Below are 12,606 nucleotides of genomic sequence, written 5' to 3'. Positions count from 1 at the left end.
TCTGGCTTCTAGCACCCATTTCTTGGCTTGTGACCCCCTTCCTCTATCTTCCAAGCAACCACAAAGTATCTTCAAATCTGTCCCTCATTTTGACATTCTTATGACCCTCTTGCAAGGACCATGGATCAGCTTAGTTTATTAAATAGTTCACTTTCCCTATAATCTGCTATGCCATCTTTCCTGTATAGCAAGCTATCATAAATGCATGGGTTTGTTTTTGGGCTCTCTTTTCTCTTCTTTCAATTATTTATTCCTTTGCTTCTCAAAAGTATGGTCTGAGGACCAGCAGCATCAGCATCACCTGGTAGCTTGTTCGGAATGCAGAATCTCAAGCTGCATCCTGTATTTTCTCAGTTAGGGCCTGCGGTTAATAAGATCCCCCAGGGGGCACCATGGTGGCTCAGTGGTTGACTGTTTTGGCTCAGGGTGTGATCCCCCGGGGTCCTGGGATCAGCTCCCACATCGGTGCTCCCTACAGGGAGCCTCCTTCTCCCTCTGCCTCTCTCTCTCTCTCTCTGTGTGTGTGTGTGTGTGTGTGTCTCATGAATAAATAAAATCTTTAAAAAAACAAAACAAGATCCCCCAGGAGATTCCTATGAGCAGTAAAGTTTAAGAAGCATTAATCTACTCAATGCTTTGGAATCTTATGTCGTGTCAAGCATTGATATCTGGTAACTCGAGTTCCATTTTTTGTTCTTTATTAAGTTCAATTAATGGTTTGGGGAGGATTGGAAATTTTACAATAATCACAGTTCATGAACTTGCCATATTTAACTTAATTAATTTAACTTAACTTGGGGCTTCTTTTAAGTCTTTCGGTAAACTTCGGTCATTTTCTCCATAGAGGTTTTGTATACTCTTTTTGAAGCCCAAAGTCGTGTTTTGTTTTTTTTTTTAAAGATTTTATTTATTTATTCATGAGAGACACACACAGAGGGAGAAGCAGGCTCCATGTAGGGAGCCCGACGTGGGATTCAATCCCGGGTCTCCAGGATCACGCCCCGGGGCTGAAGGCGGCGCTAAACCGCTGAGCCATCCCGACTGCTCCGAAGTCGGGTTTTTGTCCACACCAGGGCTACTCTGAGCCTCTTGCTGGGCAGGGTGTGTCTGTACTGCAGTTACTCTCTGTGGGTTTGAGACCCTGGGGTAGAGCCAAGGCTGTACCTGCCCCTAGTGGACCGGTTCCCACTGGGCACGCGAGGAGAGGGAAGGGGAAGCGCATGCGCAGCAGCTCTTGTTCCTTATCAGTTGTCAGGGGTGCTGGAGCAGGTGTTCAGCTCTCTTCGGACCATGGGCTCCCTCACCAGTTAAGTACTCCCAACACCCGTTTAGAAAATTTGGCACGCTCAGCGGTTGTTCCAGGCACATTTGCGGGACAGTGTGCAGAGCAAGACGGTGCAGACAAACATGTCCTGGTTGCACTTGCCAACAGAGAGAAGAGAGCTGGGTTCTTCAACCATGCATCTTGCTTCTCAGGTGTGGCTTCTGCCATTGGTTCTCCCCCCCCCTCACCTCCCCTCCTCCTCACCCTGCCCCCAGCACCCTGAAACGACAGGGAAAAAAGCCACTCGGTTCCAGAAAATTTGGAGGCAAATGGAGGCTCCAAGTACCCTACTCAGGACCCTGACGTGGGAAGCATAGGAGCAGATCCAGTATTTATATATGTAATTTGCAGAGTCCTGGTCAGTTTCCAGACTGGCTGAACTTTTGATGTCCATACCGGTGTGTCCATACCCAATGTGCAGCCGGAACAAGCAGGATACAAAGTCTTTAAAAAAGCTGGGCTCACCCAATGCTCTAGCAGTTCCTAGGCTCGCTCTGGGGATAGCCTTGAAAACCCTCTCTGCAGGCCACTCTATGTATCAGGCTCTTTTCTGATGCTAAGGGATGAAGCCCCATTCAAAGTCCAAGGTCACAACACAGTTTTGAGAGGGATAGAATCGAGCACTCACAATATAGATACATCAAGGAGACAGAGGGAGGGGATAAAGGAATCTGGTCCCGGAGGAGAGTTCTGCACCTGTTGCTGCAGCTCCAAGTCATCAGAGCTGCAGAAGTACTCCACCCATGATTGTGAGGACACCACAGAAACTAACAACGGTGGATTGCCATGTGATTGGTAAGGGAACCATGTGTCAGCTCCCCCACCTGCTGGGCTCTCTGTGCCCCCGTCTCTCTTTCCCCCAGCCACAGTGCTGGTCCCTTACCTGTTCCATAGCCAGCCTGGCTCCAGGTCCTCCTCCAAGTTGGTGGCACCTCCTTCCCACTCAGCCACTTGAGCAAACTCCAGACACCCCCTCTCCTGACTTCAGCAATTATGGCAAGGGCCATTAGGCTCCCAGCAGGACTATTTTTAGAGACCCTGTGTCTGTCATGGAGATTTTTTTCCCTGTGTGAAGATATCCCTCCCTCCATCTGCAGCCACCACAACCATCCCTGCCCCACATTGACCACCTCTCTGCTCTCCCTGACCCAGAAGGGGCCTTGGTCCACTCAGCGCTCTGCCCCCATTGCTTGAGCCCAGTGGGAGCAAGAGGATGGATGCTGGCTTGAAGGAGATGCTTGCACTCTGCACAGCCATAGCTCCTTAATTAAAAGTGCATTGCTGGTTTATAAAAAGAAAGAAGAAGAAGAAGGAGAAGAAGAAGAAGAAGGAAGGGGGAGGGGGAAGGCGGGGTGAGGGGGGTGGAGGGGAAGGAGAAAGGAGAAGGAGGAGAAGGAAGAAGCCAAGAGCGAAGGCAGAGGAGCCTGGTGACCAGAGCTTCAGTAGCAAAGCAAGTCCAGAAGGGGTGAGAGTTCCTTGCTAGCAACTTTCTGTACAGAATTTGAGCTGGAATGTGGCTTGTAGAGATGCCACTTGAAACATGGCTAAGCTTAGCAAATCTATTTGAAGGTGCCTGGATTTCTATGTATGGACTATACATCTTGGGATAAGAGGCAACTATTAACCTGGAATGTGGGAAGAGAGCTACTGGGATTTCAATCTGACAAAGAGCAGTGGACTCCACAGGGCAAATACTTAGAAATGCAGGGGGCAGGGTGAATAATGGACTGGGTAGCTTCCGGCATCCTGAAGCATTGCTCCTGGTTTGATCCATGTGGATCTTTAGTACTCACCATTCTTGTGTGTGCTCTCTTTATTTTGAAACCAGGTGGTGTTGCATATGTTATTAGGACTTTCTGTGATACTTGCAATATATGTTTGAGAAGAAAGGGAAAGTATGCCTTCTGACCTCATTAAAAAAAAAGAAGTAAAAATCGTAATCTTAATTTCAGTTATCTAACATACAGTATTATGTTAGTGTCAGGTGTATGATATAGTGATTCAACAATTCCATACATCATCAGGGCTCATCATGACAAATGCACCCCTTAAACCCCATCACCTACTTAATGCACCCCTGTACTCCCCTCCTCTCTGATAACCACCAGTTCTCAATCATTAAGAATCTGTTCCTTGATTTGTTTCTCTCTCTTTTTCCCCTTCGTTTGTTTTGTTTCTTAAATTTCACATATGAGTGAAATCATTCTAACTTATTTTACTTAATATTATATTCTTTAGATCCATCTTTGTTATTGCAAATGGCAAGATTTCATTTTTATGGCTGAATAATATTTCTTTGTGTGTGTGTATATATATATGTATATGTGTGTATATATATGTATATATATATAAACAAGGCAGCAGAAGCATACACACACACACACGCGCGTGCGCGCCACATACCACATCTTTATCCATTCTTCAATCGATAGACACTTGGGCTGCTTCCATATCTTGGTGATTCTAAATAATGCTGCTATAAACATAAGGGTTCATGTATCCCTTTGAATTCGTATTTTTGCATTCTTTGGGTAAATACCCAGTTGTGTGATTGCTGGATCACAGTTCTATTCTTAACTTTGTGAGGTACCTCCATACCGTTTGCACCAGGGGCCGCATCAGTTTGCATTCCCACTAAGAGTGCATGAGCATTCTTTTCTCTCCACGTAGTCGCTAACATCTTTTTTTTTGTCTTTGATCGTAGCCATTCTGACAGGTGTGAGGTATTATGTCATTGTAGTTTTGATTTATATTTCCCTGATGGTAAGTGATGATGAGCATCTTTGCGTGTGTCTGTTGATATCTGTATTTTTTCTTTGAAGAAATGTCTGTTCATGTCTTCTGCATGTTATGTGGAGTATGTAATTGGATTATTTGCTTTTTGGGTGTTGAGTTTTATAAGTTCTTTATATATTTTGGATACTAGCCCTTTACTGGATATGTTCTTTGCAGATATCTTCTCCCATTCTATAGGCTGCCTTTTAGTTTTGTTGATTGTTTCCTTTGTTGTGCAGAAGCTTTTTATTTTGATGTAGTCCCTCCCAATAGTTTATTTTTGCTTTTATTTCCCTTGCTTCAGGAGACATAGCTAGAAAAAGTTGCTATGGCCCATGTCAAAGAGGTTACTGCCTGTGTTCTTATCTAGGATTTTTATGGTTTCGTGGCTCACATTTAGGTCTTTAATCCATTTTGAATTTATTTTTGTGTATGGTGTAACAAAGTGGTCCAGTCTCTTTCCTTTGCACGTTGCCGTCCAGTTTTCCCAACACCGTTTGTTGAAGAGACTTTTTCCAATCAAATATTCTCTGCTGCTTTGTCAAAGGTTAATTGACCATATAGTTGTGGATTTATTTCTGGGCTTTATATTCTATTCTGTGTATCTGTGTGTCTATTTTTGTTCCATCACCATACTGTTTTGATTACTACAGCTTTGTAATATAGCTTGAAGTCCAGAATTATGATGCCTCCCGTTTTGCTCTTCTTTTCAAGATTGCTTTGGCTATTCGGGGTCTTTTGTAGTTTCATACAAATTTTAGGATTGCTTGTTGTAAATTCTGTGAAAAATGCTGTTGGTATTTTGATAGGGATAGCATTAAATCTGTAGATTAATTTAGGTAGTATAGACATTTTAACAATATCTGTTCTTCTAAGCCATGAGCATGGGGTGTCTTTCCATTTCTTTGTGTTATCTTCAGTTTCTTACATCAGCGTTTTATAGTTTTCAGAGTACAGGTCTCTCACTTTTTTGGTTAGGCTTATTCCTTGGTATCTTATTTTTGGTGCAGTTATAAATGGGGTTATGGTCTTAATTTCTCTTTCTATTGCTTCATTATTGGTATATAGAAATGCAACAGGTTTTGTTTTTTTTTTTTTTTTTTTTTTTTTTTTACTTCAAGGCACATTTAATTTAATATCGAGAGTGCAATACAAAAGGCCCAAATACAATGAAGGAAACACATTCCCCCATTAACACCAACGACAATGCGCTTTCAACTTGTGCCTGTTGAATGGAATGGGGATTTAATTTCACTACTGAAAAATATAACACAGTGAGTCTCATCACAGCCAATATCCTTATACAATCTAGTAGTGAAATGAATGTTTATAATGCTTCAAACAGTTTTAACTTGAAGTTTGATACCACACCTTTATGTTTGTTTGTACAGTCCTCAGTAAGATTATCTACAGCATTAGCAACCATTCAAAGAACAAACCATTGATTAAAACCACATTGATTGCTCAGTAAGCAATACAGAGCCTCAACTAAATATATGAACTACTTGTACTGACATCTATTATTTGATTCTCTCGTGACTATTAAATTGGTTCTTAGCAAATAAACCCTTTAAGGGCAAAATTCACCTCATTTGAGTTTTGACCCAGAAGTTCAACAACAATCACGAAGTCCACAGTCTTATTGGCAAACCTGAGATACAGTGTCTCTAAGTCACTATGCTCAAGGTTAAGAGTGATGCATATTCCATTTTTACATTTTACTAGAATTTTACATGTTCAGTTCATGATTTTAAATCTCTAGGTTTTCATTCCTCCAAACTGTCCGAAGACACAGTGTGCCACAGACTTAAGACTTCTGTTTCTCCCTCTATTTTCTTCAAACAGAAACATTTCTCAAGTGTCTACATGTTCTAGAAGGGGAATTTTTCGAAGGTGGCCACTTCTGCGGAATAGTCCAACGCCATCAGGCCTCTGAAGCAAGGGAAGGGGGAAGAAAAAAAATCTGAAACACAAGGTTCATCTGGTAAGTTTTACATTAACCATTACCAGCTGGATAATATAAGAATGTGGCTTTTTTTTTTGCTCAGAAAGTCTGAGTCTTGGTGTGCAAACAAGTACTTGGCTGTCCCACCACAGCTTTCTCGTAGTGGGACTGTCAGGGAAGTCTTGACTGGGGAGTATGATTTGGTTACCTATCAGGTGTAAACTTCCAGGCACTCAGTTCATTTTGGGCTTCTTCCAGTTTGTCTTTAGTCTGTTCCAGTTCACCTTTCATTTTAGGAAAAACAAGTTGATTGCTGGGTCTACTATTGTTGATCTCAGTTGGGCAACGCTAGGCTGCTGGACTTGCTTGAGGTACTGGATTTGAGTAGTACACTCTTGCATCCCTTGCTCCTTGGTTGCTAGTTGCACTACAAGGATGTTTTCCCTGTGAGCAGACTCTTGTTGCTTTAGTTTTTCTTCAGACTCCCTTAACCCAGTTACATCATTAGAGTTAAGATCTGTGTACTTGCCCTCCAAAGCTTGGACATATGCTTCATATTGTTTCCACCTTAGAATGAACTCATCTCGGGCCATAGCTTTGAAGTTGGTTTCACTCAGCCGAACCTTTTTGGGAAGAGGTTCCTCGTTGGTCATCTTGAATCCTCTCCAGACGGAGGCCGCGCCGGCGCCGCCCAGTCACATAGGCCGAGGCTCCGCTGCCCGCTCGCTGCCCAGGCCACCAGGCCGCACTACCCCGGCCCCCCGCGCTCCTCCCGCAACAGGTTTCTATGCATTGATCTTGTATCCTGCGACTTTACTGATTTGGTTTCTCAGTTCTAGCAGGTTTTGGGTGGAGTCTTTAGGGTTTATGTAGTATCATGTCATCTGCAAATGGCATGCAAGCAGTGAAAGATTGACATCTTCCTTGCTGATGTGGATGCCCTTTATTTCTTTTTGTTGTCTGATTGCTGAGGCGAGGACTTCCAGTACTGTGTTGCATAACAGTGGTGAGAGGATATCCCTGTCTTGTTCCTGACCAGAGAGGAAAAGCTCTCAGTTTTTCCCTATTGAGGATGATATTAACTATGGGTCTTTTGTATATGTCCTCTATGATGTTGAGGTATGTTTGCTATATCCTTACTTTGTTGAGGGTTTTTTTTTTTTTTTTTTTATATCACGAACAGACATTATACTTTGTCAAATGCTTTTTCCATGTCTACTGAAATGATCATATGGTTCTTATCCTTTCTCTTATTGATGTGATGTATCATGTTGATTGATTTGTGAATATTGAACCACCCTTGATACCCAGGAATAAATCCCACTTGCTCATGGTGAATGATTTTTTTTTAAATGTATTGTTAGATTCGGTTTGTTAGTATTTTGTTGAGAATTTTTGCATCCATGTTCATCAGGGATATTGGCCTGTAGTTCTCTTTTTGTGGTGTCTTTAACTGGTTTTGGTACCAAGGAGAGCTGGCCTAGTAGAATGAATGGTAACTTTTCCTTTCTCTTCTATTTTTTGGAATAGTTGGAGAAGAATAGGTATTAACCTTCTTTAAATATTTGGTAGAATTTGCCTGTGAAGCCATCTGGTCCTGGACTTGTTTGTTGGGAGTTTTTTTTAAAAATTATTCATTCAATTTCTTGGTGGTTATCAGTCTGTTCAAGTTTTCTATTTCTTCCTGCCTCAGTTTTAGTAGTTTATATGTTTATAGAAAATTTTCCATTTCTTTCAGGCTGTCGAAGTTGTTTGCATTTGTTTTTTCATAATATAATTGTGTGTATTTTTGTGGTGTTAGTTGTTATTTCTCCTCTGTCATTTGGATTTTATTTATTTGGGTCCTTTCTCCTTTCTTTTGGATAAATCTGGATAGAGATTTATCAGTTTTATTGATTTTTTTCAAAGAACCAGTTCCTGGTTTCATTGATCTGTTCTATTGTTTTTTTTCAGTTTCTATATCATTTATTTCTGCTCTAATCTTTATTCTTTCCTTCTTTCCTTCCTTCTGGTGGTTTTAGGTTTATTTTTTTCCAGTTCCTTTAGGTATAAGGTTAGGTTGTTTATTTGAGGTTTTTCTTGCTTCTTGAGGTAGGCCTGTATTGCTGTAAACTTCCCTCTTTGTACCACTTTTGCTGCATCCCAAAGTTTTGGACTCGTGTGTTTTAATTTTCAGTCATTTCCATGTACTTTTTAAATTTCTTCTTTGATTTCCTGGTTGACCCATTCATTGTTTAGTAGCATGTTATTTAATTTCCATGTGTTTGTGGTCTTCCCAGATTTTTTCTTGTGGCTGATTTCTAGTTTCATAGCATTGAGTTCAGAAAAGATGCAAGGTGTGACTTTGATCTTTTTGAATTTTTGAGGCTTGTTTTGTGGTCTTACATGTTATCCATTCTGGAGACACTTCCATGTGCACTTGAAAAGAATAGGTATTCTCTTGTTTTGGGATGGAATGTTCTGAATATATCTGTTAAATCCGTCTCTTCCAGTGTGTCATTCAAAGCCACTGTTCCCATGTTGATTTTCCGTTTAGATGATCTACCCATCGATGTAAGTGGGTGTGAAAGTCCCCTACTATTATTGTATTATTATTGATTAGTTTCTTTGTTTGTTATTAACTGTTTTATGTACTTGGATGCATAATCATTTACAATTATTATATCTTTTTGTTGGATTGTCCCCCTTATTATTATGTAGTGGCATTCTTTTTCCTCTTTTACAGTCTTTGTTTTAAAATCTACTGTGTTTGGGGCTCAGTCAGTTGAGCATCTAACTCTTGATTTTGGCTCTGAAGTCATGATCTCAGGGTCATCAGGTTGAGCCTCATGTTGGGTTCTGTGCTGGATGTGAAACCTGCTTAAAATTCTCTCTCTCCCTTTTCCTCTGCCCCTCCACCCCTGACTCATGTTCCACCCCACACAAAAAAATCTACTTTGTTCAATATAAGTATTGCTGCTCAAGCTTTCTTTTGACATCTATTTGTGTGATAGATGTTTCTCCATCCCTTCACTTTCAATCTGCAGATGTCTTTAGGTCTAAAATGAGGCAGCATGTGAATGGTTCTTGGTTTTTTTTGTTTGTTTGTTTTGTTTTGTTTTGTTTTTTGTTTGTTTGTTTGTTTTTTGGTATATCCTGTCACCCTATGTCTTTTGATTGGAATGTTTAGTCCATTTATATTCAAAGTAATTATTGATAGATATGTACTTACTGTCCTTGTATTATTTGTTTTGTGGTTGTTTCTGAAGATTTTCTCTGACTCTTGTTTTTGTCTCTTTCATGGTTTGCTGATTTTCTTTAGTCATATATTTGGATTTGTTTCTCTTTATTCTTTATATGTTTATTAGTGGGTTTTGATTTGTAGTTACCATTAGGTTTGTAGTTTGAACCTATTCTTTACTTGTCTCTTCCCCATGTGTTAGGTATATGTTGTTATATTTTATATCCTTTTATTTTGTGAGTTCCTTGACTGATTTTTACAGAAATATTCATTTTTACTGGTTTTGTGTTTCCTACCTTTATACTGTCACTTTTGATCTCTTTTTTACTCAAGACTCCCATTTAATATTTCTTGCAGGGCTGGTTTCATGATCATGCACTCTTTTAGTTTTTTTTATTTTATTTTATTTATTTATTTTTAAATTTTTATTTATTATTTATGATAGTCAGAGAGAGAGAGAGAGAGAGAGAGGCAGAGACACAGGCAGAGGGAGAAGCAGGCTCCATGCACCGGGAGCCCGACGTGGGATTTGATCCCGGGTCTCCAGGATTGCGCCCTGGGCCAAAGGCAGGCGCTAAACCACTGCGCCACCCAGGGATCCCACTCTTTTAGTTTTTGATTGCCTAAGAAACTCTTTATCTCTCTTTCTATTCTGAATGATAGCCTTGTTGGATAGGGTTTTTTGGCTGCAGATTTTTCCCGTTCAGCACTTTGAACATACACACTCCCTTCTAGCTTTAAAGGTGTCTGCTGAGAACCCCCCTGCTAGCCTTATGGGTTTTTCTTATAAGTTACTGTCATCTTTTGTCTTGCTGCTTTTAAAATTGTATTTTTCTTTATCATTATATTTTGCCAATTTAATTACAGTATGTTTTGGTGTGGATCTGCTTTTGTTGGTTTTGATGGGAGTTCTCAGTGCCTCCTGGATCTGGATATCTGTTTCCTTCCCTAGATTGGGGAAGTTTTCCACTGCTATTTCTTCAAATAAATTTTCTGCCCCCTTTTCTCTCTTCTCCTTCTGGGACTCCTATAATGTCAAACATTATTACATTTGATGGAGTCAGTGATTTCCCTAGTCTAGGCTCATTTGGTGTAATTCTTTTGTTCTCCCTTTTGTTCAGCATGATTACCTTCCATTACTCTGTCTTCTAGGTCATTAATTTGTTTCTCTGCTTCTTGTAGCCTGCTGTTCATTCTATCGAGTGTGTTTCTTATTTCATTCATTGAGCTCTTTATCTCTGCTGTGTTATTCCTTATTTCTGTGGTAAGAGTCTCATTCATGTCTTCCACTTTTTTCTCAAATCCAGTGAGTATCCTTATAATTATTATTTTAAATTCTCAGTCAGGCATGTTACTTGCAACTGTTTCACTGAGATCTCTGGCCATGGTCTTGTCTTATTCTTTCATTTGGGATACATTTCTCTGTCTTTGCATTTTGCCTAAGTCTCTGTGCCTGTTTCTCTCTGTTAGGAACGTCAGCTATGTTTCTTGTTCTTGAGGGTAATGGCCTTGCAAAGAAGAGGTCCTTTAGTGCCATGCTATGTAGTGCCCCCTATTCCCAGGCTTGGCACTTCAGGGAGTGCTCCAATGTGTGCTGCTTATGTTCTACTATTATGTCCTGGCCACTTTATCCTCCAGGCCAGTCATCTGTGGAAGCTCTCTTTGCCTATTGAGGGAAGTGTTCAGTCCCTGGCCTGAATATGATGCATTTTAACTAAGTGTGCTTTAGTTTGTTTGTGAAATGAGACCTGTCACCACCACCACCAGAACCAAAGTTCTGCAGAACTCCCAAGTCAGGAAATGTAGGGTTGGCAGAATGGTGGGCCAGTCTTCTGGGGGAGGGAGTCCACTGGACTGGGACTGAGGCAAGGGTGACTGGGAGGGGCAGTTACACTGGGCATGGGATGGAGATGGAACTTGGTGTAAGCAAGTAAGATTGTGAGTCTGACCTTCATTTACTTCTTGATTAATGAATACTAACATCTCTGGAACAGTTTAGTCAATCAGTTGTTTTCATTATGGGCAAAATAAAATACATGTAGCAGAGAAGAAAGTCCTACGGGCAGGTTAACTTTTTATAAGCAGTTAATCTTAACATCTTTGAGCTGCAATTATCTCATTTGTAAAATGGAAATAATAACAGGACATTCTAAAGGATTTCACAATGATTAAGATGCTTTTGACTACAAGTAATTCAATTTAAACAATAAATAAACTATATTTCCTCACATAAAAAGAAGTCCTGATACTTCTGGAGTGGTTACCTCAGTAATCAGTGACACTATCAAGGCATAATTATTTTCCATTTCTTGGTTCTGACGTTCTCTGTCTCCTTATTCCCAGGCTAATTCCCCTGCTAATTGTAAAATGATTGCTAAAGTTTCTGGCATCTAGAAACTGTTGAGAAGCACCTCCCCACTCATAAGACTTCTTTTCATATCTCACTGAGTAGAATTTTTTTCACATGTCCATACTGAAACCAATCAATCTAAGAGAAATAGGATCACAGTAGTTGGTTTCAACCCACAGTAGTGGGTTATAGCTTTCTTTGAATTGTAGACATCTGAACAAAATTAGAGCTCTGTCAGCCATAAAGAAGGGAACTGATTGTTTGGTATGCAGCAGGAGTGTCTACTACAGGGCTGTTCCAAAACTGTAATAAGATCATTTGTAGAAAGCTCTTAGAATGGTACCTCTCAAATCAATGTGAACTAAAAATATTTTTCCTGTGCTTCATGATTAGGTTATAAATTTAGGCAAGTTTTAAAAATGGTTTTTTGTTGTTGTTGTTGTTATAGTGTTGCTATGGACGTAAACAATGTGATCACAGGAGCACAAAGGAGCCCCTAACCTGGTGTGGTGAGAGGAGCTGTGGGAGAGTGGGAATGGGAATGACTCAAGAAGGGCTTCTCAGAAAGAGATAGCTTTGAGCTGAGTACTGAAAAACAAACAGACATAAGAAGATTCTTAAAAAAGAAAGGATGGAGTGGGATGGGGCAAGGGGGCAGGGACTAGAGACTTACCTGTCCTCTATGCATCTGGAAATGCTTGGGGAGAAGGAGGCTGAGAAAACCTTTGCAGTTAGTTGGGCCCTGAGAGCAGGGTGATGTCAAAATATTAAATGTCTTAGACAAATTGATCTTGAGCATATGTCAAAGTTTATTGTCTTGGTAGCAAAGAAACCAGCAAGGTGACAAAAGAGTGTGCTTTTTCAGAGAAGGGATATATAGTTAGGAGAAAGTGTCTTACATAAGTAGTCAGGTTTTAAAGGGGAAAGATTGCACCATCATTTCCTAAGGTCATAACATTATCAAGTGCATATTGACTGTGTGAAAGATTGAA

At 40.4% G+C, this 12,606-nt stretch overlaps 1 pseudogene; it reads right to left on the bottom strand.

Moving 5' to 3' along the window:
- Positions 1-5,890: 5,890 nt before the first annotated feature.
- Positions 5,891-6,779, bottom strand: LOC121490585 (annotated as a pseudogene).
- Positions 6,780-12,606: the final 5,827 nt, after the last annotated feature.

This window comes from Vulpes lagopus, chromosome 5, assembly GCF_018345385.1.
Source record: "Vulpes lagopus strain Blue_001 chromosome 5, ASM1834538v1, whole genome shotgun sequence".
In the NCBI taxonomy this organism is placed as follows: Eukaryota; Metazoa; Chordata; class Mammalia; order Carnivora; family Canidae; genus Vulpes; species Vulpes lagopus.
This window is presented reverse-complemented; position numbering and strand designations above follow the sequence as displayed.